Below are 25,388 nucleotides of genomic sequence, written 5' to 3' on the forward strand. Positions count from 1 at the left end.
CTTGAGAACAGGTGAGGTCACCAAAGGAGTGATTACAATAGGAGAGAAAGGAGCAAGGACTGAACCCTGGACCCCCCAGTGCTAAGGGATGTGATCAGACCCCACACCCAGAGCAGACTGTGCAGTTCTGACACTGCATCTAGAAGGCATGGAGACCACGGAGTCTTAAACTTTCCTGGGCACAGGAATCCCCTGAGCATCTCGTTAAGATTTAAGTGGTCTGGAGTAGAGCATGAAAGTCTGTATTTATAATGAGGTCACTGTTGGTGCACATTCTGCTGGTCTTCAGATCACACTTTTAATGTGAAGAACATCGATCAGGGATTCTGCTGATGCAAATAACCAATAACCAATCTGTAGATAAGACAGATAAGGTGAGTTTTACTTGAGCCAAGCTGAGGACTAGCCCAGGAATGCAGTCTCCACAAGGGAAGAAAGTGTTTGGAGAAGCATGGTTTTCAGTACAGTTTTATATCTCTTTAGAACAAGGAACATACATCAAACATGCCCAGGATACATATTCATCAAAGTTTCAAAGAGATATTTAGGTACAGATTAGCAGGTCAATGTGACCCTGATGTCTGGGAAAGGAAACTTACCTTCAGGAGTACTGGTACTAGGGTTGTAGGAAAGGAAGTATGCATCATGCATCCTTATCTTCAAAGAATGCATTCTTTTACTTTGAGATAATCTTTAATGCATCCTTATCTTTAACGGTTAAAGCAGATGTACAAGGTATGTTTGACAGGCCATAAGTCAGGCTTCTTTAGTTCGGGCTGAATCAAATTTAAACTAGAATAGCTGTCTCATATACCTCAATACATGAAAATTTCTTATCAATTCCCCTATGGCTATGCATCAGCCCCCATCTAGAGCTTGTTAAATAAGTGATTCTTGGGCCTTGAGCTCAATACTCTGAAATGGTAGGTCTGGGGAGAGGCCTGAGCATTTTTTAACAAGCCCACAAGCAATCCTGGTCTCAGCCAGATTTGGAACCACTGAGGTCAGTTATTAGAGAGGATCTACAGTGGGGAAAGGGTCTTAAATCCACATCATTAAATTAAAAAAGGAGGCCATTAGACAGGTGGTTCTAATGCCTTCGTGGCCTACATAAGAAAACCAAAGTCTAAGCCTGTAAATGCCTCAAGGTTACAAAATCAAAACGCTATGGACAACCAATCACAAGCAGCCCACTAGGCTTTAAGCTATAGTCAATCTCTACATAAGTCTTTCCCTCAGCTCCTATCTGCAGAGGACTCTTAACCACTTCCGGTTTAACACTGCCTGGTTCAAATCCATTTTTGCTCAAATAAACTCTTAAAATTTTTAATATGCCTCAGTTTATATTTTAACATTTAAATGTTGTTTTTTCCTGGGAAGGAAAAGGGAGGACATACATGGTCAATTATGAGACATGATGTTGGGAGATACATATCGTTTTCTCTACCAAGGGGTCTTGCCAAGTAAAAGACTCATGAAGTGGTTCTCAGATCAACATAAGGAAAATCTCTGAATGCTTGCTCTCTGAAACTATTCCCCAGATGGATTTCTCATTCAGTTCTTGGTATAAACAATGGAATCCAAATTTTTCTAATTTAGACATAAAGATATATATGTGTGTGTGTGTATTGATATTGGGGGCTAATTTTATTTTAGGAAAAGCCACAGAACCAGGCTTGAGGCTACACAGCCAGAAATAAAACCATCAATCCCACCCTAGGTCAGGTCCCACATAGGAACCACTGCCCCTGCTGCTGGTCACAGATGTCACTGCTCACACCATTGACATTCCTGATGCTGAACACTGAAGCCTTGGGGCTAGGACTGCTGTCGCTGCTGCTCCTGGAAACTAGACATTGCTACTGCCACTCACACCACCCTTGTGGAAGTATATCTGTGTAGCTCTAGCCTCTCTCTGTCACCATGTTCTGAATCTGCCATGTAGTCATTTGACTGGTGGAGCTGAAGGCTCAACCCTGTTTCCAACTGCAAATATGTTTGGAAAGTAAATTTTTCTCTTTTAGGGGGGAAGTGGTCTCTGCCTCCTACCAAGGCTTTTTAACTGTGGAATTCCTCTAATGTAGGAAAATGGTGCTGGTATTGAGACACGGTGTCAGGGGATGGAGAAAGAACTTAAAAAGTCAGTTCCTGGAACATTGATCTGACACTAGAACTTGAACTAATATAATGTAGGCATTTAGGTTTTGTTGGATGAACTAGTGAATAATAAATGGCATCTTTCAACTTATTCCCTTGATAGTCCATTATAGGGTCCAGCTTTTGGCTATTCCAGTTTATACTCACAAATAAGTGGAGTAGGATCATGGGCTGGTGAAGTGATTACTCAAAACATCTTCTCCCTGTGTTTGTTTCTTACTAGATTTTAAACATCCTGTGTGCACACTGACATATAAGTTTTTATGCTTCCTTGTTCTTGGATATATTTCTAGGGAAAGAATCTCTAGCATTTATCAGTTTTTATGTGATCACTCCAAAAGACTAAAGAAGAAATTCCTAGTTGCTTAGTTTAGAGGCAGTGCTACTCAAAGTGTGGTCTACAAACAGCTGGTCAGCTAACTATTTTTAGTAGACCTGATAGCACAATATAAATCTTTATATTTTGCTTGTCTTTTGCCGTGGGACAAGGTAAGGTATAGGTTTACCTGTTTATTCTCATTTTCAAGTTCTCATTGTGACCTGGTAACAAACAGTGTACAGTCCATCACTGGGTCATAGACTACAAGTAGTGTTGGTTTAGATGAACTTGCATCCTAGCACCTGCTCTGGTCAGGTAAATAGTAGTTATTATTAAGTAGTTAATGGTGGTTCCATTTTCAGTAATGAGGTTTTAAGGCTGTCTCATCCACTGAAAATAATAGAATATAAAAAGCATCCAAAAGTATAGAAGAATAAACAAGAGAATGATCGTGTAGGGTAAAATATAAATGTAAGCTGGAATTCAGAGGAACATTGCCTTTATTTTGAGGGCATTTGCCAAATCTGGAAAATCTTACCTTTGGTTTTCTTGGGTTCACAAGCTGTAGTAGACAAGAGATGATGTCTAGAGCTTGTTCATGTGGGGAATATAATAGGAAACATCCTCAGTCTCCCCAATCTGGGAACTTAAGATCTGTATTCTTAGACTAATGTGAAACAAAAGAAAATCTGCTTCATCCACCAATATAAAATTATTCTAAGGATATTTGGCTGTGAGCCAGCAAAACAAGGAGCAAACAACTGTTTTTAGAATTTGTAAGCATCAGCCAGTTCTCCTATGGATTTCTGGCCCAAATCACTTTACTATTGTAGGTCAAAATAACCTAAAATCGCTTAAAACAAGATAAGAACAGTAAATCTTAAAAGCATTAAGAGGGGGAAAAATACACATTACTGCAATAAAGGTAAGAATGACACCAGTTTTTGCACTGGAAACGTGAGGAAATAGAGACACAACATCTTTAAAGTACTGAACGGAAAACATGGTCAAATTAGAATTCTATTCCCAGTGAAAATATCTTTCAAAAGTGAAGGAAAAATGAAGACTTTTCTTTGACATACAAAATTTAACAGAATTTATAACCAGAAGATAAGCACTACAATAAATGTTTAAGTCCCTTCAGGCAAGAGGAAAATTATACTGGATAAGAATATGAAATAAAGAGCAACAGAAGTGGTAACTACATGTGCATCTATATACTATTTTTTTTATTGCTACTTAAATCTCTTTAAAAGATAATTGTGGGGTAGACCCAGTGGTATAGTGGTTAAGTTCACGCACTCTGCTTCATTGGCCCAGTGCTTGCAGGTTCAGATCCTGGGTATGAACCTGTGCACTGCTCATCAAGCCATGCTGTGGAGGCATCCCACATACAAAGTAGAGGAAGATTGGCACAGATGTTAGCTGGCCAATCTTCCTCACCAAAAAATATATATATATAATCGTGACGTCATTGAAAATGGTGGAGAAAGGAACACCAAAAAACAATTCCTCTGCTAAAGCTACTATTAACTTGGCAAAAACTATCAGATTCAAGGTTTTCTTCTTTTTTTTTAAAGATTGGCACCTGAGCTAACATCTGTTACCAATCTTCTTTTTCTTTTATTCTTTTCTTCTTCTTCTCCCTAAAGCCCCCAGTACATACTTGTATATCCTAGTTGCAGGTCTTTCTAGTTGTGCTATGTAGGATGCTGCCTCAGATGGTTTGATGAGTGGTGCTGTGTCTGTGCTGAGGATTTGAACCAGCAAAATCCTGGGCCACCAACAAGGAGTGTGCACACTTAACCACTCGGCCATGGGGCTGGCCCTAGAGTCAAGGTTTTCTGAACTCTAGAATCCAACTTTTAAAACCCTACAACAACCAGAGAAGTGTTTAATGAAGAAAGAAGCTGCTAAATTTCAGTAAGAGAAAACTGTGACATTTTTACCTACCCACCTACCATCCCCACGCCCCAGCTCTGAGAAGGCTGTGGAAAAGGTGGCCCACATTCCTGGTGCAAGCCTCTTGATGTCAAAGGGAGGCAACATGAACTTTGTTCTAAAAGAATTTTGGTTGTGTGTTTTGACCTGTCTGGTGGCTCCTTTTGGATTGCCTCAAAGGTTTGCCTTTGTTTCACCCTCCTCAGCACTTTCTTAGGGGTTTAACAGCCTTCATAACAGCACTGTTGAATGCATTTAAAGAACACTATTTTCAGCCACCTGGGGCAAGGTATAATAGAAGGGGCAAGCAGCAGATAAACCAGAAAGCCCAGAAAGGCAGAGGGTTGGGAAGGGGATACATGGGGGAATAAGGGCTTTGTAAAGCTCCCACATATATCAAAGAATCTAGAAGGCCACACATGCCAAGGACCAGAAATATGCTCTGAAAAGACCTGAGATGACCTTAGCTTTTACCTCAGCTGATCTTTTAGATCTACACAATCAGGAAATGAAGCCTAAGGCAGAGTTGTAAACAGCCTGGTTAAGCATTGAAACAGTGCCTCAATTCAGAGTCAACAGCAAAGTCTTAGAGTATTAATTTATCTTTTTGTCTCCAATGGTTAAAGGAAATCTCTTCAAATCACTAGCTGACTGCTATGCTAACAGAACAGAGACTTAAGAGATTACACATAGCAAAAAGTAGTCTTTATAAAAATAGTTTAGAAAACTCAGTAAACGTGAAAAACTGTGATCCACAATATATAGCAACAAGAAACCTGGAAATAGGTGAATAATTTGATTTCCAGAGTTATCACATTCAAGTACCCAGTTCTCAACAAAAAATTATGAGGTATATAAAGACATAAGAAAGTATAACACATTTATAGGAAAACACAAATAAACGTGAAACTATCCCTGAGGAAGCCCAGATGGTGGACTTCTACACAAAGCCTTTAAATCACTTGTCTTAACTACACTCAAAGTGCTAGAGGAAACCGTAGCTGAAGAAGCAAAGGAAACCAGGAGAACAATGTCTTACCAAAAAGAGAATCAATAAAGAGGTAGAAATTATAATAAGATCAAATAGAAACTCCGGTGCCAAAAAATACAGTAACTGAAATAAAAAAATTCACTAGAGAGGTTGAAGAGCAGATTTAAGCAGGTAGTAGCAGGAATCAGCAAACCTGAAGATAGATCAACTGAAATTATCTAGTCTGAGGAGCAGAAAGAAAAAAGAATGAAATAAATGAAGAAAGCTTATGAGGCCTGGGAACACCATTAGCATGCCAACATACACGTAATCAGAGTCCCAGAGGAGAGGAGAGAAAGGGACAGAAAAAGTATTTGAAGAAATGAGAAATAACTGCCTAAATTCTAGAATGACACGAAGCTACACATTCCAGAAGTTTGATGAACTCCAAGTAGGATAAACTCAGAGATCCACACTAAGCCACATGATACTTAAACTGTTGAAAGACGAAGACAACAGGAGAATCTTGAAAGCAGAAGGAAAGAAACACTTTATCATGTACAAAGGATTCCTATTAAGATTAATAGGCAATTTCTCATCAGAAATTATTGAAACAAGGCAGTGGGGTGACCTATTTAAAACGCTGAAAGAAAAAATGTCACCATGGGCCCATTTGGAGCCAGTTCAAACAGACCCCCTCCCTCATCAATAAAGTGATTAAGGATTGTCTTTCACCAGGTCATGCACAAAAGAAGAAATCATGACCTGAAGTGACCTCAAAACCAAAGACCCTCCTTCCCACGGAACCCAAGGACAGGGGCATGACCCGAACTTGAAGTTAGACTCTTATCAGAAGCAAGGGGTCGGTCATTCAGGAAGAGCCAGTGTTAAAATGCCTTCCCCACCTCATGCAAAAACGTTTAGAACCCCATCATAAATGTTTAGAACCTCATCATAAATGTTTAGAACCCTGTCATAAATGTTTAAAACCTTACTGTAAATGCCAGAAACCCACCAATCAAAACCTGTCCCACCAGTATTTCTGTGTGCCAGCCTGTTTTCCCTAACGTCTTAAATTTTGTCCCAAATCCTGAACAGGGGAGACAGATCTGAGGGCACATGCCCCCTGTCTCCCTGCAGATCACTCTCACAGAATAAAAGCTGATTTCTCCCCCAAAGGCTGATGCCATAATTAATCGGCTTGTTTATGCACATCGGGCAGAGAACCCCAATTTTGTATGGTAACAATTGGTGACTCTAGCTGGAGTAGGTCCTGTGACCACCTGCCCAAGGCTCTGACACCCCTGGCAGCGTGTGGGCTCTTTTCCTTGACCCTAAGCAGTGCCCTAGACAATTTTGTCCAGAGGCTCGACTGATCAGATTCCCATTTACCGCTGCGGTACTCCAGCCCTAAGGCATTTTTTTTTTCCTTTGGGAGAAGAAAACAGCTCCAGGATCACACGTCTTTTGGGTGAGTGACCTCATCAAAACACACCTGTGCCTAAAATTGTCTAATATCTTCTAAGGATCATGGGTTAGAGGCCCCATTGGTGTGATTTGTTTTCTGGGTTAAAATCGTGAGGCTAGGATTATGAGTTTAAGCGAGACAACATAAAAGGGTTATAGCCTCTAGGGCACTCAAAAGGATCAGGTTAGAGTACTGAGCTCTGGGGTAGGGTCCCACAGTACCCTGGGTTACCATCCCAAAGTATTGGATCTCTGTGTCTATTCATGTTTGTCTATGTTTAACTCTGTTATTTGTTAAAATTGGCTACTTGGGGACTGAATTTCTCAGTGACCGCAACAAACTGCTTTTAAGATTAATCTTGTGAGGGTCTTCTGACTCTGAAGAAAAGAGGCACTCTTCCCTCTGGTCCTTCAGGATGTTCCCAGGTGACTAGGAACTTTATAGAGGTGTTGGGAGTGTCTGCCCATGATGTGCAACAGCCTCAGAGGTACCCCACCTGAAGAACATATCCTATTGGGCCCTCATTGTTTGTGGTGAGGCAATCAGTCATGGCAGCTCACCCAGGGCTTAAATCACCTGAATTTTGTGGGTGCTAGAACACGTAAGGGAAAGAGACAACCCCTTTGTTATTCTTGGGGAAGCTGTTCCCACAAACGCACTATCAGATGTTAAACACCTCTCCTTAGAAGGACCTCGTTTATTGCAGCCACATTGATAAATCCCCCTTAAAATGAGAAATAAAAATAGCATACCAGGTATACAATAGTATACCAATGTAGCCCACTGGGATACATTCTTAAAAATTGGACAATGTTCAGTTATAAGTCCATGAAGAAAGAGAAAATGATTTTCTTTTGTAATACAAGCTGGCCCCAATACTCACTGGGGTCATATGAGGTATGGTCCCAGTACGGATCTCTGAACTGTAATACCATCTTGCAATTAGACCTATTCTGTAAAAGAGAAAAGAAACAGGACGAGATCCCTTATGTGCAGACTTTTATGTCTTTATATCAGAATAAGAATTTGAGAAAAGGATATAAGATCATGATTCAGAGGGAGGATCCACAGAAAAAAAACCTGTTCTCCCAGAAGCAAAGTCAGATGATGACCTTGTCTTTCTGCATTTGCTCTCTCCTACAGCTCCTCCACCGTGTATCAGAGATGCAGTTGGAGATGACCAGGAAGAGCATAATGGCTCCCCCGAAGCCACTGGCTTGGCTTTATACCCCGCTTTACCCCATAGTCAGACAGGAATGGTCTCCCCTCCTCATACTCTTTGGGGTACTCAATTCAGCCCAGGGAACGCTCCACCCCAGGCAGGTCAATTCCCTCTAAGACAAGTCCCTCTAGGTCTTGATGATCAAGGCCAACCTAGAGGGTTTTTGTATGTGCATGTTCCCTTTTCGACTTTGGACTTATACAACTGGAAGAACATGTGTACTTATTGAGATGATCCCCAAAAGATGGAAAGTTTATTTACATCCATCTTTGCTACATATGACCACAACTGAACTGACATTCAGGCCCTTATGAACATCCTCCTCACCCCAGAGGAGCGTAAGATGGTACTGGACAAAGCTCATCAAGAGGCTGAGAGATTCCACAAGTAACAACCTAACAACCCAATCAGTGCTCCAGCGATAGAGACCATACCCAGAGTTGACCAAGCTGGGATCCCAGTGACCCCAGAGGCCGGGCAAGTTTAAACCATCATAAAACCTGTTTGATAACTGGAATGCAGAAGGGGGTCCCAAAACCGAAAAGCTTAAATAAGGTCCAGGAGGAACAACAAGGACCAAAAATCCTTCAGTCTTCCTAAAGAGAGTCTTTGAAGCCTACAGAAAGTGTCCTGACATCAACTGAGAGCATCCGGATAACATGAGGCTGGTCAATATGAACCTTATCAGATAGAGTACCCCTGATATAAGGAAGAAACTGCAAAAATTGGAAGGGGGATTAGGGATGCCCATCTCACAACTTGTTGAGATTGCATTTAAAGTGTTTAACAGCTGTGACCAGGAACAAGAGAAACAAAAACAGTGGGAGATGCAGAAGCAAGCCACTCTACTTGCTGCAGCCCTCAGTCACAATCTTCCAAGGCCAATGAGAGAAGACAGCCAGCCATAGGTAAGACCCCTGCCGTCCCCACCTTCCAACCACAAGAGATACTCAGGCCTGGGGCCAAGACAATGTGCCATTTGTAGGCAGGACGGACACTGGAAATGAGAACATCCCAACTTTCCTCAGCAGGAAGGGAAAGAGGCTTGCCTCAAAGCCTCCCACCAGATGCCACAGCTCGCAGACAGGTATGACCAGGAATGATGGGGTCCAGGTGCTCCTTTAAACTGTATTAGCTCCGTCAACATTTCCCACAAGGAATCCTGGGTAACAGCAGCAGTGAGAAAAAAATTTATAGACTTTCTAATTGACACTGGAGCTACTTACTCTGTACTAAACACCAGGCAGGGCCCCTTCTCCCCCAAGACCACATCCATTACTGGTGTCTCTGGGGAAGTTTCTCATAGCCTTTACTACAAACTGCTCAAGTGTCACATAGGGAAAACATATGTAAAGCACAGCTCTCTGTATATGTCTGAGTACCCTATCCCACTTCTGGTAGGAGATCTACTAACAAAATTAAATGCTCATTGACTTTTTCACCAGAAAAAGTAGACATTAAAGTCCTCCCAGATCGAGCCTGTGCATTCCAAGCAGCGCTTGGAATACCCCTGCATACCCCTAAGTCCTGGAACTGGAAGAAGAGCCTCAATCAGAAGTCCCTGAAGAAATTCTGCAAAAGGTAAGAGCAGATGTTTGGGCTGACAGGAGGCCAGGACGAACCAAGACAGTTGATCCAATAGCAGTTAAACTCTGCCCAGACACCAAGACTCCAAATTTGAAACAATGTCTTTTAAAGAGACAAGCGAAAGAGGGTATCAAGCCTCTGATAGCCACCTTTCTTAAATGTCAATTAATCTGACCTTGTCAATCTCTGTATAATACTCCCATCCTGCCAGTACAAAAACCTGGGACTGGAGACTATGCTTTTGTAAAAGATTTGAGAGCCATTAAACAAATTGTAGAGGCTATACATGCAGTGGTACCAAATCCTTATGCTTTCCTTACAACTTTATCTGGAGACTTCTGCAAGTTTATAGTTCTGGACTGAAGGGATGCCTTTTACTGCATACCCCTAAGTCCTGAGACCCAGGAACTGTTTGCCTTTGAATAAGGCCATCCAGAGACTAATGTAAAACAACAGTATTGCTGGATGGTACTTCCTCAAGAATTTAAAAATGCTCCCACCATCTTCAGAGAAGCCTTAGCCAAAGACTCACAGGATCTCCAGTTATGTGAGGGGGTCTTACTCCAATATGGATGACATACTGATTGCTGGTAAAACTAAGGAAGCTTCAGACCAAAATACAATCCTTACTTTAAATTTTCTGTAAGAAAGAGGATATAAAGTCTCTAAGAGAAAAGCACAAGTTTCTCAACTGACTGTAAAGTACCTGAGTTATCAAAAGGGCAAGAAACTTACTGACAGACGGAAGGGAAACATTAGCTAGGGTGGCTGTGCCCACCACCGGAAGACGGTTGCAAGGATTCCTAGACATGGCAGGATTCTGCCATATCTGGGACCCCTAACTTGACCTGCTCTAGGCCTCCCAGACCTTAGAAAGCCATTTGACCTGTTTGTTCATGAGAGGCAAGGAGTTAGCCTTGGGTTACTAACCCAGAATTTGGGTAACATGAGAAGGCCTATTGCCTACTTCTCTAAACAGTTGGGTATAGTCATTAAAGGATGGCTGGTCTGCCTGAGGGCGGCGGCAGCCACCTGTGACTTGTTACAGGAGGCAGAAAAGTTTACTTTTGGGTCAGCTTACAACTGTGCACACTCCTTAATGTTGACAAATAAAAATGGCAAGTAACAGAATATATTGGAGTATATGAGGAAGCCATTTGGTGTAAACCTAATTCGGCCTGACCTTGTCTTTCCAAAAGGGCCTGACGGTGGTGTTGAGCATGCATTGTATATCTGCTTTAGACATTCCCTATGGCAAGAACAAAGGCCCTTGAGATAAAGGTGAAAATTCCCTCCCCCTCCCAAGTTGGCATTTCCTTAAGGATTAAGCACCTTTTCTTAGGCTAGGAACTGATTGCTGTGCTCACCTGTGACCACCCAGCTCGAGACAATAGACTTGCCTCCTGCTATGCCCTCCGAGATAGCAGACCCACTACCTGCTGTGTCCATCAAGCGCTGTGCTGACAGGGCAATCTTGTGACTATTGTGGGAGGGACATTTCAATCATATGTGACACATCCTGTTTGGGGGTATATAACCACTCTGTACACCTCACTTCTTTGGTGCCCTTTCTTCCTTCGGGAAGAAAGACCCTGGACCATGGTCCTTAGATTTTAGCTCAGAATAAACTCACCCAAATTTTCATTTATAGATTGGTTATGGATTATTTTCATAGGTAATGTGTACGTCCTCTTTTGGAACAAAAGGGAGGATACTGGTTCACCTCCAGGAGGCTAGGCAAATATCAGGCCATACTGCTGGACAACCCAAATGTAAAATTAAAGGCGGTGTCCACCCTAAATCCAGCCACTTTGCTTCCCACTGCAGAAATTTATTCTATCACACCTGACCTGACTGACCAGCCTTTGGAGAATCCATGTGTGGAAATGTGTACTGACAGGAGCTTCATGGACTGTGGCCTTCAAAAGGCCATGGATGCAATAGTAACTCATCAAGAAGTCCTAGAAGCAGAAGCACTCCCTTTAGGTACATCTGCTTGGAAGGCAGAACTCATAGCCTTACCGAGAGCCCTGCATCTTGGAGATAAGAGAAAGGTAGCCATTTATACTGATTCCAAGTATGCCTTCTCTGTCATGGATGCACGTGGGGCTATACGGAAAGAGAGAGGTCTACTAACTTCAGGTAGGAAAGAGATTAAACACGCAGAAGAGATACTGGTCTTATTAGATTCTGTTATGATGCCAGAAGAAGTGGCCATAGTACATTACCCAGGCCATGAAAAGACTGATAGTTACCTAGCTAAAGGAAATAATTTGGCTGGTTGGGCTGCAAAACAGGCAGCCAGAACCAAAAATCCAAATCCTAAGGCCCTAGCACTCATCCTGAGTATGGATCTCTCCCTGGTTAAGCCTCAGTAATCAGAAATGGATTTAAACAGAGCAGATGAATGGGGATTTCATGCAGACCCTCAAGGCTCAGATGGTAATCAGTACCAAATAACTGAAGAAGTCTGGATTTATAATGAATAGGGACTAGTGCTTATATCCGAGCACTTAATGGAAAAAATCATTACTCACCTGCGTCAGGAAACCCATTATGAGAGAGATGCAACCTATCATTGGCTACAAGTTTATTGTTGGTCCACAAATGCAAGGGACTATCCAGAAGGTAGTACAAAATTGCTTGATTTGTGCCAGAAACAATCCCCAAACCAGGCCACCACCAATAATCAAAAGGGTGCAAACCTGAGGGACAGAACCAGGAGATGATTGGCAAATAGACTTTACTGTTATGCCAAAGGCCATGGGAAATTACAGATATTTGCTGGGTTTTGTGGACATCTTCACAGGATGGGTTAAAGCCTTTCTGTGTAGAACAGAAAAGGCTTCCGAGGTAAAGGCCTTATTAAAAGAAATTATCCCTTGTTTTTGACTGCCTCTTTCAGTTCAAAGTGACAATGGAGGAGCTTTCATAGCCAAGGTAACACAAGAGTTGTCTGGAGCCCTCAGAATACAATGGAAGTTACATGCTTCATGGAGACTCCAGTCTACAAGGAAGACTGAAAAGATGAATCATACCTTAAAGAAAACAAAATATGTCAGGAAACCAACTTAACATGGGATAAGGCCTTGCCAGTTGCCCTGCTTAGGGTACAAGTACCTCCTAGAAGTAGGCTTCAATTAAGCTGTTATGAAATGTTATATGGGAGACCCTTCCTTAAGACTAAACATTATTGCGATTATGAAAATGGTCATGTTGTAAGAGAATTGGATTCTATAAAATGTGTACAGTCCTTAGGTGCTATTTCATCTGCTATACATAAATATGCCTCTAGCCAATTAATATTTCCTACTGACATTCCCCTGCATTGCACAAGTAGGGCATTGGGTCCTCTTCAAGACTTCAGTAAGTCAATACTCTTATTGAGTATTGTGCAGGACCAACTGCAACCTAAGTGGAATGGACCCTATGACATCCTTCTGCTTACACATTCTTCAATAAAATTAAAGGGAGTCAAGCCTTGGATACACCACTCATGAGTAAAAATAGCACCCATTTCCAGCCAGGACCTCCCTCACCCCCTTTATAATTCTCAAATTCACAGACATCAGGAAACAGAAGGACCGAATCATCCAAACATTGGGTGGGCATGGAGGCTGAGGGCCTGCAGTTCTACCAGAGAGTATTCCTGTGAACCCCTAACTGATCTTAAATTACTTTTCAGAAAAAGCAACAAAAACTGAGGAAACTCTTGGGTCTCTACTAGGCTGAGTGAGTTTCAACTCCCTTTCTGACACTTGACTGATTGACCAATACAAGTATCTCCAAACCAGGATGAGAAGAAGATGGCATCTGTTGTAGAGCACTGTCCCAAGACTCTGGACCAGGCCTCTGTTCTTAACCTTATATGTCTTAATTTAAATCCTTGTAAGGTTTAAACTCTATTTAATAGCTACAACTATTAATTTCTGGATTGCCTTACATTTTTACCTTCCCCAATATCTTACTCCCCGATTCTATAAGATAGATTAGAACCTGATTACAAAACCCTTTTGATTAACCACAAAAATGCCATTTGAGATTTGCCTGATACTGTGTTTATTCCTCCAATCCACATCTGAATGGGCCTCTAATGGCAACGTCTTTTTTTACAATGGGTACATTCCTTTGCCACACACAAAAATCAGTCCAGTTGTTGAATATGTGGCCAACTTCCCCTTCCTAGTACATCTGGGTTTCCTTGGTGGGTTTCTCCCTTACAAGATATGGATTGGAAAGCTTTAAAGCAATTTATTCTGATGGAAAAATCTAGTATTCACAGTACATTCAATATTACTAATTATGATCCTGAAATATGGCCAGTAGCCCATACTGTTAATGATACAGGGCACACTACTCTTTCCCTCTTACTCAAACCAGACAGTTATCCCAACAACTTGTAAAGAAACAAAAGAAGATAGATAATACTGTGAGAACTATAGGAGGTTTTACACAAATCTAGGATGGATATGTTTGGCTTACTCCTAGTTATGGATCTTTAAATGTGCCAGCACCCTCATGTTGGGAACAAAGAAATCGTTCGAAACAAAATTTTCCAAATTGCACTTGAAATATGGGATGGATATCCCTTGAGTCATGTCAAAATACTGTTATACTTAAAGAAAAAGACTGGTTTGGAACAGACTGTTCTCAATGGCCAGCCATTTACCAGGTGCCTCCTAATGGAACTCGGTGGTTATGTGGAACAAACCTCTGCCTTGGTTACCACCTGGATGGCTAGGACACTGCACCCTGCGTTTCCCTTAGATGCAGGGAAGGATTCATCCTGGGCTAACATCCATTGCCAATCTTCCTCTCCTTAAGGCCAGATGGGCTCATTCAGTGTTCCTCTGGTATGACCCCCTAGCAGCTATATTTTTTCATCCCTTGGGGCTAGAAGATATCATAACACATGTAGAAACTCTGATTAAATTTAGCCAACAAGATCTTAAAGATAGTCAAGCAGGAATAGCCTTGTTAAATACTGAAGTGTCTTCAATGAGGAAGGCTGTCCTTTAAAACAGAATAAACAGAATGGCCTTAGATGGTACCAGCCTCCCAAGGTGGTACATGTGCAATTATTCAAACTGAATGCTCTGTCTGTACACCTGATGAATCTTCCAATGTGTCATTCCTGTTAAAGCACATGAGAAAGCAGGTGAATGCCTTGAGCGATCCTACACCCAGTCTTGATTTATTTGGTTGGCTTCCCTCGGGTATTGGTTCCTTTTTGCTATCCAGATTACAATTCCTATTTCTATTACTTCTTGGAATTCTCGTATTAGTCAGAGTATTCAAACTGATTACTGTTTTCTTTACTCAGTGTTGTAAGACTAGTATGGAGGCTAAAGTAATGATGGCTCAACAACTTGAGATGGTCAATCAATTCTATGACTCTGGATGAATTTCTCTCTCTGATAAAGACTATTTCTGATAAAGCTTAAATTATTTTAAAACTAGTCTTTTCTATAGTTGTAAACAACATAATCATAAACAGTCGTATAAAAGAACATGTACAATATTTGCACAGCAATCTAAAGTTAATCGAAAAACATAGGAAAACCTCCCTCTGTTAATACGTAAATATCTATGCTTGTCCACTATTTCCCCCCAAGATGGATAATTAGGCAAATCAATGGGATAAAGGCCTAGCACCAAGGGACTTGAGGGACCCAGGGCAAGTAACTACCACCCTGGCGCCGAGGGACGATATTTTGGTCATCAATGCTTTCTATGGAAGGATTATCAAATGAAAAAGGGGAAAATGATAAATAAATAGAAAGCAATAGGATAAATAGAAAGCAAAAGGATAATAGGTGGCAAATTCTGGTCCCCTTCAAAATAATACCAATTTAGCTTCAATAATATTAAAAACTCTGCTCCTATACAGATCCATCTTCTTCCTGTTATGATGTTATTGTCATAAATTACATCTTTATACATTTTTTGGCCATTAGTGTAGATTATAATTATTGTTTTATGCAGTTGTCTTTTCTATGATATAGAAGATATGAGGGAGCCATTTGGTTTAAAATTAATTTGGCCTAACCTTATTTTTATAAAAAGCCCTGACTAGCCTGCTAGGCATGCATTGTACATCTGCTTTAAACATTTACAATGCCCCCAAAACCAAGATAGGGATGTTGCCTTCCCTCTTACCCCAGCAATTCTTTGTAAATAAGGATTTCTTCCCAATGAGGCATGGCTGTACTTAATAGGTTCTTTGATGAAGGTCTTGTTAATGCCTTCTGTTTGGGTTTGAGGTTCTTAATTCCCTCATCAAGTCTCTTCCCAGAGACCCAAGGATGTCAATCCCTCTGGAAACAATGCTCTGGAACTTGTGAGTAGTTACAATTAAAAGCTGATCATTCCTCAAGTCCTTGTTAGGCCTACACCCCTTCCCATCACCTTACACACTATCTCCAGCTAAAGAAAAAAGAAGATGTTGTAGGGGGCGGTTATGGCAGGTTATCAGACAAAGCACAGTAAATGAGGATATGGCTGCTATGCAGATTTAAGTCTTTGCTTTCTCCACTGATTACAGTTACTGGAGACTGAGAGTTAGTCTTCTCTTTCTAGTACAGAGAGAAAAAGATGCTCTCACAAATGGAGATTTCTCTTACAAATGCAAATATCTCTTACACAAGAGCAACTTCTACTCAGTTTACAGAGCTTTTCCTGTGGCTATAGTTTTTCAAAAATAACCAGGTCAAGATAATCCTTATGCCGAAGAGACATATTTTGGGGTGGCAAATTCTGGTCCCCTTCAAAATAATACCAATTTAGCTTCAATAATATTAAAAAACTCTGCTCTTATACAGATCCATCTTCTTCCTGTTATGCTGTTATTGTCATAAATTACATCTTTATACATTGTTTGGCCATTAGGGTAGATTATAATTATTGTTTTATGCAGTTGTCTTTTCTATGATATAGAAATAAAAAGAGGAGATACAAACCACAAACACAATAATACTGCCTTTTACATTTACCTATGTAGTTACCTTATTTAGTCATATGGCTCAAGTTATTGTCTAGCAGACTTTCATTTCAGCCTGAAAGATTCCCTTTAGCATTTTTTATATTGCAGCTCAACTGAAAATGAAATCCCTCATCTTTTGAGTATCTGGGAATGTCTTAATTTCTTCCTTAATTGTTGAAGGGTAGTTTGCAACACACTTCAAATCAAAAGTCACAAATAGGCTGAAAGTGAAAGACCGGAAAGGTATTCCAGGCAAATATTAACCAAAAGAGAGCTGAAGCAGTGGTAATAATATCAGACAAAATAGAATTTAAGTCAAAAGTTGTTACAAGAGACAAGCAAAGTGATTACATATTGATGAAAAGGTCAGTCCTCAAGAAGATATAATAATTGTAAATATAGACTCACTTAAAGACCTCTGAAGTATATAAAATAAAGATTGACAGAATTGAAAGGAGAAATAGGTTTATAATAACTGGAGACTACAATACCATACTTTCAATAATGAATAGAACATCTAGATGGAATATCAATAAGGAAATAGAGGACTTGAACAACACTGTAAACCAATTAGACCCAGCAGACATATACAGGACAGTTCACCCCAAAAGATCTAAACAAAATCTAAATAAGATCTAATATCAATAATCAAACTTTCACTTTAGGAAACGAGAAAAAGAGGAGTAAATTAAATCCAAAGTAAGCAGAAAAAAGAAATAATAAAAATTACAGCAGAAATCAGTGAGATTGAGAACAGGAAATCAATAGAGAAAATCAATGAAACCAAAAGCTAGTTCTTTGACAAGATAAATAAAATTGATAAACTCTAGCCAGATTAACTAAGAAAAAAGGAGAGAAGACACAATTGACTAAAATCAGAAATTAAATATAAGCCATCACTACTGATACTGTGGATATTAAAACATAATAAAGGAATATTATGAACAACTCTATGCTCACAGATTTGATAACCTAGACGAAGTGGACCAATTCCTTGAAAGACACAATCTACCAAAACTTATACAAGAAGGAAGAAATAATCTGAATAAGCCTATATCTATTAGAGAGATTGAATCAAAAATTAATAAGAAAAACAGAAAGTACCAATCCTACATGAGTTCACTGGTGAATTCGTTGGTGAAAACACTTAAGGGAGAAATTATACCAATTCTCTACAATCTCTTGAAGAAAATAGAAGCAGAAGGAATACTCCTAACTTATTCTATGGGACATGAATTATCCTAACACCAAAAGCAATATTAATACTAATACAATACTAAAGAATAAAGCAAGAAAGGAAAATTATAGACCAATATATTTCATGATCATAGATGCAAAAATCCTCAGTGAAATATTAGCAACTTGAATCCAATAATATTCAACAAGAGCAATACTCTCCCAAAAAGCAGAATTTATTCCAGGTGTGCAAGGCTGGTTAAACACTCAAAAATCAATTAATGTAATCCATCACATCAACAGAGTAAAGAAGAAAAATCATATTGTGTAAATAGACACAGAAAAGGCATTGAACAAAATCCAACACTCATTCATGATAGAAACTCCCGGTAAGCTATGATTAGAGGGGAATTTCCTCAGCGTGACAAAGAAGTACAAAAAACAACACAAAACAAAAAACCTACAGCCAACATCACATTTAACTGTGAAAGATTAGATGTTTTTCTGCTAAGATCAGGAACAAGGCAAGGATATGCCTCTGTCTTCACTCCTAATCAAAATCATACTGGAAGTCCTGGCTAATGCAATAATACAAGAAAAGGAAATAAGAGGTGTTCAGACTGGGAAGGAAGAAATAAACCTGCCTTTGTTTGCAGATGACAAGATTATTTATGGAGAAAATCCCAGAGAAGTGCCAACAAAAAAACCCTGCTGTAACTAATAAGTGATTATACCAAGGTTGCAGGATACAAGATTAATATTAAAAAGTAATTGCTTTCTCATATACCAGCAATATACAATTAGAATTTGAAATTAACAGCACAATATTATTTATACTAGTACTAAAAGTTGAAATATGTAGGCATAAATCTGACAATATGCAAAAGATCAATATGAGGAAAACACAAAACTCTGATGATAGAAATCAAAGATCTATATAAATGCAAAGATATTCCATGTACATGGATAGGAAGAACCAATATTGTCAAGATGTCAGTTCTTCCCAACATCCCAGTTATTTCATGGACGTCAAAAAACTCTTTCTGAAGTTTATCTGGAAAGGCAAAAGGCCCAAAAAAGCCAACAAAATATTGAATGAGAGGAACATAGCCAAAAGACTGACACAACTTAACTTCAAAACTTACTGTAAAGCTACAGTAATCAAGACAGTGTGGTATTTGTGAAAGAATAGAAACATAGAAAGATGGAACAGAAAAGAGAATGCAGAAATTGATCCACACAAATGTAATCAATTGATCTTTGACAAAGGAGCAGAGGAAATTCAATGGAGAAAGGTCAGTCTTTTCAGCAAATGGTACTGGAACAGCTGGACATTCATATGCAAAAAAAGAGAAAAAAGAATCTAGACACAGACCTTACACTTTTCACAAAAAATAACTCAACATGGCCATAGACCTAAATGTAAAATGCAAAAACTATAAAACTCCTACAATATAACACAGGAGAAAATCTAGGTGACTGCATTTGTCAGTGTTCTCCAAAAAAATAGAACCAAATGACGCATGGGTGTGTGTATGTTATCTATATATTTATCTCTCCAATGCGACATGTGTATAGATAGATAGATAGATAGATGATAGATAGATAGATAGATGATAGGTAGATGATAGATAGATAGAAGACAGATAGGTATTGATTGATTGATTTTACGGAATTGGTTCATGCAGTTATGGGAGCTGGCAAGTCTGAAATATGCAGGGCAGGCCGGCAGGCTGAAGATCCAGGACGGTCAGTGTTGCAGTTTTGAGCCAGAAGGCAGTCTCAAGGCAGAATTCTTTCTTCCTCAGAGGACCTCAGTTTTTTCTCTTAAGGCCTTCAACTGATTGGATTAGGCCCACCTCCATCATGGAAAGTAACCTGTATTATTCTGAGTCTCCTGATTGAAATGTTAATCACATATAAAAAATATCCTCAAAGCAACATCTAGATTGGTGATTGATTAAACACCTGGATACTATATCCTATTTAAGTCAACACAAAAAATTAATCATGACTGTTGAACCTTTGTCAACTTGACAACCATACTCAACTCTTGAAACCATACATAGTCTCCAAGTAAACACAAAAACAAGGTCATACTTCCACCTAACATGATACAACTATCCTTCATAAAACCCAAAACTCACTAACTCTTTCCCCAAAAGAAGATGAAGGCGCCAGCCCAGTGGCCTAGTGGTTAAATTTGGTGTGCTCTGCTTCAGTGGCCTGGGTTTGGTTCCTGAGAGTGGACCTACACCACTCATCAGCCATGCTGTGGCAGCAACCCGCAAACAACATAGAAGAAGATTGGCCACAGATGTTAGCTCAGGGTGAAACTTCCTCAGCAAGAAAAAAAGAAGATGCAAAATTCTTGGGTGATGTTCTGTGCTTTCCTTGATATCCTTTAACTTAAATACTTAAATATGATGATATAAAGTCAATATATGTTACGTTATATGATAAGGGGATAAGAGAGGGAAGAACATAAAGATATTTTCTTTACACACACACACACAACTATATTCATGACAAAACGAAGAAATAGTCATATCAGTTTTAATCCTCATTTCTGTAACTGGTCACATAATTGTAGCTGGTATTTATAACTACATTCTTCAACTACCTATTCTGTATTCCTTTTGGCCTCAGCAAGACCTCAGCTGGTTGTGATTCTTTATGTGGTGGGGTGACTCAAGCCTTTATTCCTCAAGGATCTGGCCATTGTTAGTTCTTGGTGAATTGGGCTATAGCACTTTTCTGTGGCCTTTAATCACATGGCATGGTAGATGCTGTAAGAGATCTCCTATATTCCAGACCTACTCTTCCTTCTTCTATTCTGGAGGAGTAGTCCAGTTTCTCTTTGGTAGTCAGGATCAATCACTCCAGACAGCATAATAAATCTCTATTTTCCCTGTTGATTCAGAGGCATGAGGAGTGCAACATCATCGGTTGCAATCTTAACGTCCAGGTCAATGGAACCATTGTTGTGTCTCCTGGTGGAAGCATTTATACCTTTAGCACTAGTAGAGCTTAAGGTCACAAAGACAGGAAGGAAATGTTTTCCAGTGGGTCCTTAGGTGTACTAGTAAGTGGTGCCTCTCCTATTTTCATCCATAGATTTTTGACATATGAATTCTGGCTATGGGAGAAACAGTACCTATATTGGACGCTGTTTCAGAGCAATCACCTGGAGAACATTGCCCAAGCCCTGCAAAATGTTGTCACTCAGCTGGCACTATAACTAATTCTTCAAAAGGCCATTCCACCATTCTATCAAGCCAACTCCCTCTGGATGATGGGGAAAATGGTAAGACCAGTGAATTTCCTGATCTTGGACCTATTGCCACCCTTCATTTGCTGTGAAGTGAGTTCCTTGATCAGAACAAATTATGTGCGTAATATCATGACAAAGTATCCTGTAAATCCATGGATGGTAGTTTGGGCAAGAGCACTGCCTACAGAGAATGCAAACCCACTTCCAGAGAAAGTGTGTATTCCAACAATAACAAAACATTGCTGTTTCTATGATGGAAATTATCCAATGTAGTCAACCTGCCACCAGGTAGCTAGCTGAACACCCTGGGAATCAATGCCATATCAGAGACTTGGTGTTGATTTCCGCAGATTGAGGACTCAACAGTGGCTGTTGCCAGGCCAGCGGTGGTCAGTAAAAGTCCATGTTGCTGACCCCATGCATAACCTCCATCCCTGCCACCATGACCACTTTGTTCATGATCTCATTGGGCAATGACAGGAGTGACAAGGATGTGATAAGGATGACAGGAGTGGAAAGAGGCTGATTGGATCCATAGAATGGGTCATCTTATCCACTTGATTATTAAAATCCTCCTCTACTGAGGTCACTCTTTGGTGAACATTCACAAGGACACAAATATCTCTGTTTTCTGCTCGTTCAGTGAGCTCTATCCACTTACCTCTTCCTCACACCTCCTTGTCACCAATTTGCTAATCTGAGTTCCTGACAATCCAGCCAAATCACTGGCCACAGCCCATGAATCAGTATACAATTGCACATTGGGGTGACACTGCCACCTAAGTGGGCTGAAGGGCTGAGCATCAAACCAACAAGCATTATTATTGAGCCTTAAGTTCTAATGGAACGTGCCTTGCTAAGTTTTGGACTTGCTTCGAACGCATCACCCCTTCTTTCTTTCTTGTTGCTCCTTTTTGGAATAGGAATGTCTATCCTATGCATGTCCACCAATCTATTTTGGAAGCACATAAATCGTCTGGTTTCACAGGTTCACAGCTAGAGAGGAATTTTGCCTCAGGATGAATTGTACTTCACATCTCACCCATATCTGATTTAGAAGATATTTAGATGAGACTTTGGACTTTAGACTTAGTTGATGCTGGAGTGAGTTTTGACTTTTGGGGCTATTGGGATGGAATAAATGTATTTTGTATGTGATAACATGAGTTTTAAGGAGTCAGGGGCACGGTGCTATGACTGAACATTTGGAGATGGGGCATTTGGGAGGTAATTAGGGTTAGATGAGGTCACGAAGGTGGGGCCCTGGTCTAGTGGGATTAGTGGAACATCTAGACTGATGTTTGACTAAACAACTGTGTACCATAGCCTAGCCAAGTTGACACATACTTGTTTAATGAGATATGATTATTAATTAATTGACAGAACTAAAAGAAGAAATATATAAATAAATTATCATAGGGAGATTTTAATATACCTCTTTCATTATCTTATAGGAAAAAACTAAGAACACAGATGACTTGAAGAATACAAATAAAATTTTTGAACTAATGGACATACAACATAATATACCTTCTACTCAACAAATGTAGAATACACCTTCATTATAAGTGTTTATGAAAAATTTACTACATTGAGCATATATGGGGCTATAATGCTAGTATCAGGAAATATTAAAGAAATGATTCTTTATTTTTATGAAAATAAAATTGGAAATTGAATAGTCTCTGACCACAATCCACTTTCAATATTGGAAAATTTTCTTTAAAAAGCTTTTCTAAATAACCTATGAATCAAGGGAAAATTAAAAAGGTAAGAAGAGAACAGTTTGTAATAATTGATGACAATATTGATACCCACCAGCCAAAGACCACCAGGAACATACCAGATGTCCAAAGAAAGCTGGTTTTATTGGTACTTGATGCAGGAAGGGAGACCCCACCCCATGCGGAAGCACGTAGCATCTCAGCAGGAAGATGGTAGAATGGCTGGTTATAACATTTAGGTTGTAAGAGGAGATTCTAGGGAAGGATTCAAAGAAGTGGAGGAGGGGGTTTGGTGTGCTTGGAAAGTGGAAGTAATTCTCTAATCGGGAATCTTATCAATTTATCTAAGAGGTGGGAGTATGAGAGCAGAGCTGAAGCTGAACTTGGTAAAGAAGTAGCGGCCATTCCTGTTAGCCCCCAGTTGGGGATATTTGGTCATTTTGTGGTTTGCAATGTTCTCGTTTATGTCAGTGTTTATTTATCTCTTGTTTTTGTTTCACTTCATTGAGGTCCAGACATCGTCTGATGTTGTTCTGTGAAATTACGTTAAGAGGCAACACCAGAGCCCAGCAACATGTGGCAGAATAGCCCTCAGCTGACAGTTGTCAGGGCTCATTTTTCTTTATCAATGAAAATAATCCATATAAAAACTTTGTTGTATTGGGATACTCATTTCTTAGAGGGAAATTTATATCCCTAACAGCAGAATTAAGAGAATAAACAGGTTTAAAATTAATGATCTAATAACCTATCTCAAGACATTAGTAAGAAAAGAAGAAAATAAACTCAAAGAAAGTAGAAAAAAAGGAAGGGGGAAAATTTTGATGAAATGGAAAATAAACCTACAATGCAATCTCAAAACTATAACTTGTTAATTGTAAATATCAATAGTACTGGTAAAATATTATCCAGAAAAACGTGATAAGACACAAACAACCACTGTCAGAAATGGGAAAAAAACAAACTACAGCTTTTGCAGGCAGTTAAAATATAACAGAAAAATATTATGAATGACTTTATGCCAATAAATTTGAAAAGTTCGACATAAAGGAAAATAGTTCAGGAAAACACACTTACTAAAACTGTCGCAAGAAGTTACAGAAAATCTCAATGATCCTATAACTATTTTAAAAACTATATCTTTAAAAAAAACCATCCACAAATCAAAAAACCAGGCCCAGATGGTTCCCTGGTGAGTACTATGAACTAAAAATGGGGGAGTTTGGAGGCCAGCCCTGTGGCCTAGTGGTTAGGTTTGGCACCTTCCACTGTGGTGGCCTGGGTTCGGTTCCCGAGCTGGACCTCCACCACTCGTTGGCAGCCATGCTGACATGGTGACCCACATACAAAATAGAGGAAGAGTGGCACAGATGTTAGCTCAGGGTGACTTTCTCAACGGAAAAAAAAAAAGAAAAATGGGGGAGTTTGTCTCCTGGTTAAAAACTTATGTGTGATTTCTCAGGCCTGACCATAGGCAATTACAGAGGCTTTACCTGGCAGGCCTCTCAGGAGAAAGCTGCCCACCCAACACCAGACTTGGTGCACAGCCAAATACACGACAGACTCTAAGGGGAGTTGCAGTCAAGGACTCAAACCTCCCTTACCAGCCACGCTCTTAGGAGTATCTGTATTACTCACCCGGGCATTTCCACTCCGAAGCCTCTTTATTTGGGGCTTTCCTCAGGCACCTCTGCTGAGACCTCTTTGTCAGGGCAAGGAGGGGAAGTCTTGAGACACTTTTCTCAACTCTGACTCAGTTCTCAGCACTTTTTCACCCAAGGTCCTCCTTCCTCTTCCCCAGCCTTCCTCCCCCGAAAAACTGCAAGGGCCTTTTATTCCCATCTCCCTCAGCAGTGAGACCACTCCTTCGTCTATGCTAACCTACGTCACCCTCTACAGAGTGCACCTTTTGTGGTGGAAAATGGAATCGGGCAGTGGGCCTCTTCTCTGCGTTAGCCTCCGGCTTGTACCATCACAGGAAGTGACAAAGCCTTAACCGTTGCTTTCAGTTTTGGCTTGCTGCTTTAATCAGCTACTCACAGCCTGCAGTTCAGCTCTTTCCAGCTGAGCTGAGCTCCTGACAAAAGCAAAGCCAATCCACCACAAAGTCTAACAGAAAATAGAGAGAGAGACACCACCGTCCAAAACTGGTTTAAGTATGTTAATTTCAGGTGAAGAAGACTTAAAATAGTACCATTCAAGCCACAAACGGACTTTTTATTGAGATATCATTAACATATCGCATTACATTAGTTTCAGGTGTACAATATAATGATTCCCTGTCTGTAGATATTGTGAAATGATCACAACAATAAGTCTAGTTAACATCCACACATAGTTACAAAATCTTTTTTCTTGTGATGAGAACTTTTAAGATCTACACTCTTAGTAACTTTCAAATATGCAATACAGTCACTATGCTGTACATTACAACCCCAGGACTGACTTATTTTCTAGCTGGAAGTTTGTGTCTTTAACTACCTTCACCCATTTTGCCCAGCCCCACAGCCCACTTCTGTCAACCACCAATCTGTTCTCTGTATCTGTGAGTTTGGTTTTGTTTTTTGG

General features: G+C 40.0%; 2 long non-coding RNA genes across 2 annotated transcripts in view; one reads left to right on the top strand and one right to left on the bottom strand.

Moving 5' to 3' along the window:
* LOC139077471 (uncharacterized) overlaps positions 1–24,803 on the bottom strand; it is a 34,793-nt gene extending 9,990 nt beyond the window's left edge. The window contains exon 1 of the long non-coding RNA XR_011530036.1: positions 24,459–24,803. This is a non-coding gene — a long non-coding RNA (uncharacterized lncRNA). The remainder of the gene's footprint in view (positions 1–24,458) is intronic.
* On the top strand, positions 7,999–12,876 carry LOC139077476 (uncharacterized). The gene is made up of 4 exons (XR_011530043.1): positions 7,999–8,985; positions 9,063–9,164; positions 9,523–9,658; positions 12,570–12,876. It is a non-coding gene; the product is annotated as an uncharacterized lncRNA (long non-coding RNA).
* Positions 24,804–25,388: the final 585 nt, after the last annotated feature.

The sequence above is a fragment of the Equus przewalskii genome, chromosome 19, assembly GCF_037783145.1.
Source record: "Equus przewalskii isolate Varuska chromosome 19, EquPr2, whole genome shotgun sequence".
Taxonomy (NCBI): Eukaryota; Metazoa; Chordata; class Mammalia; order Perissodactyla; family Equidae; genus Equus; species Equus przewalskii.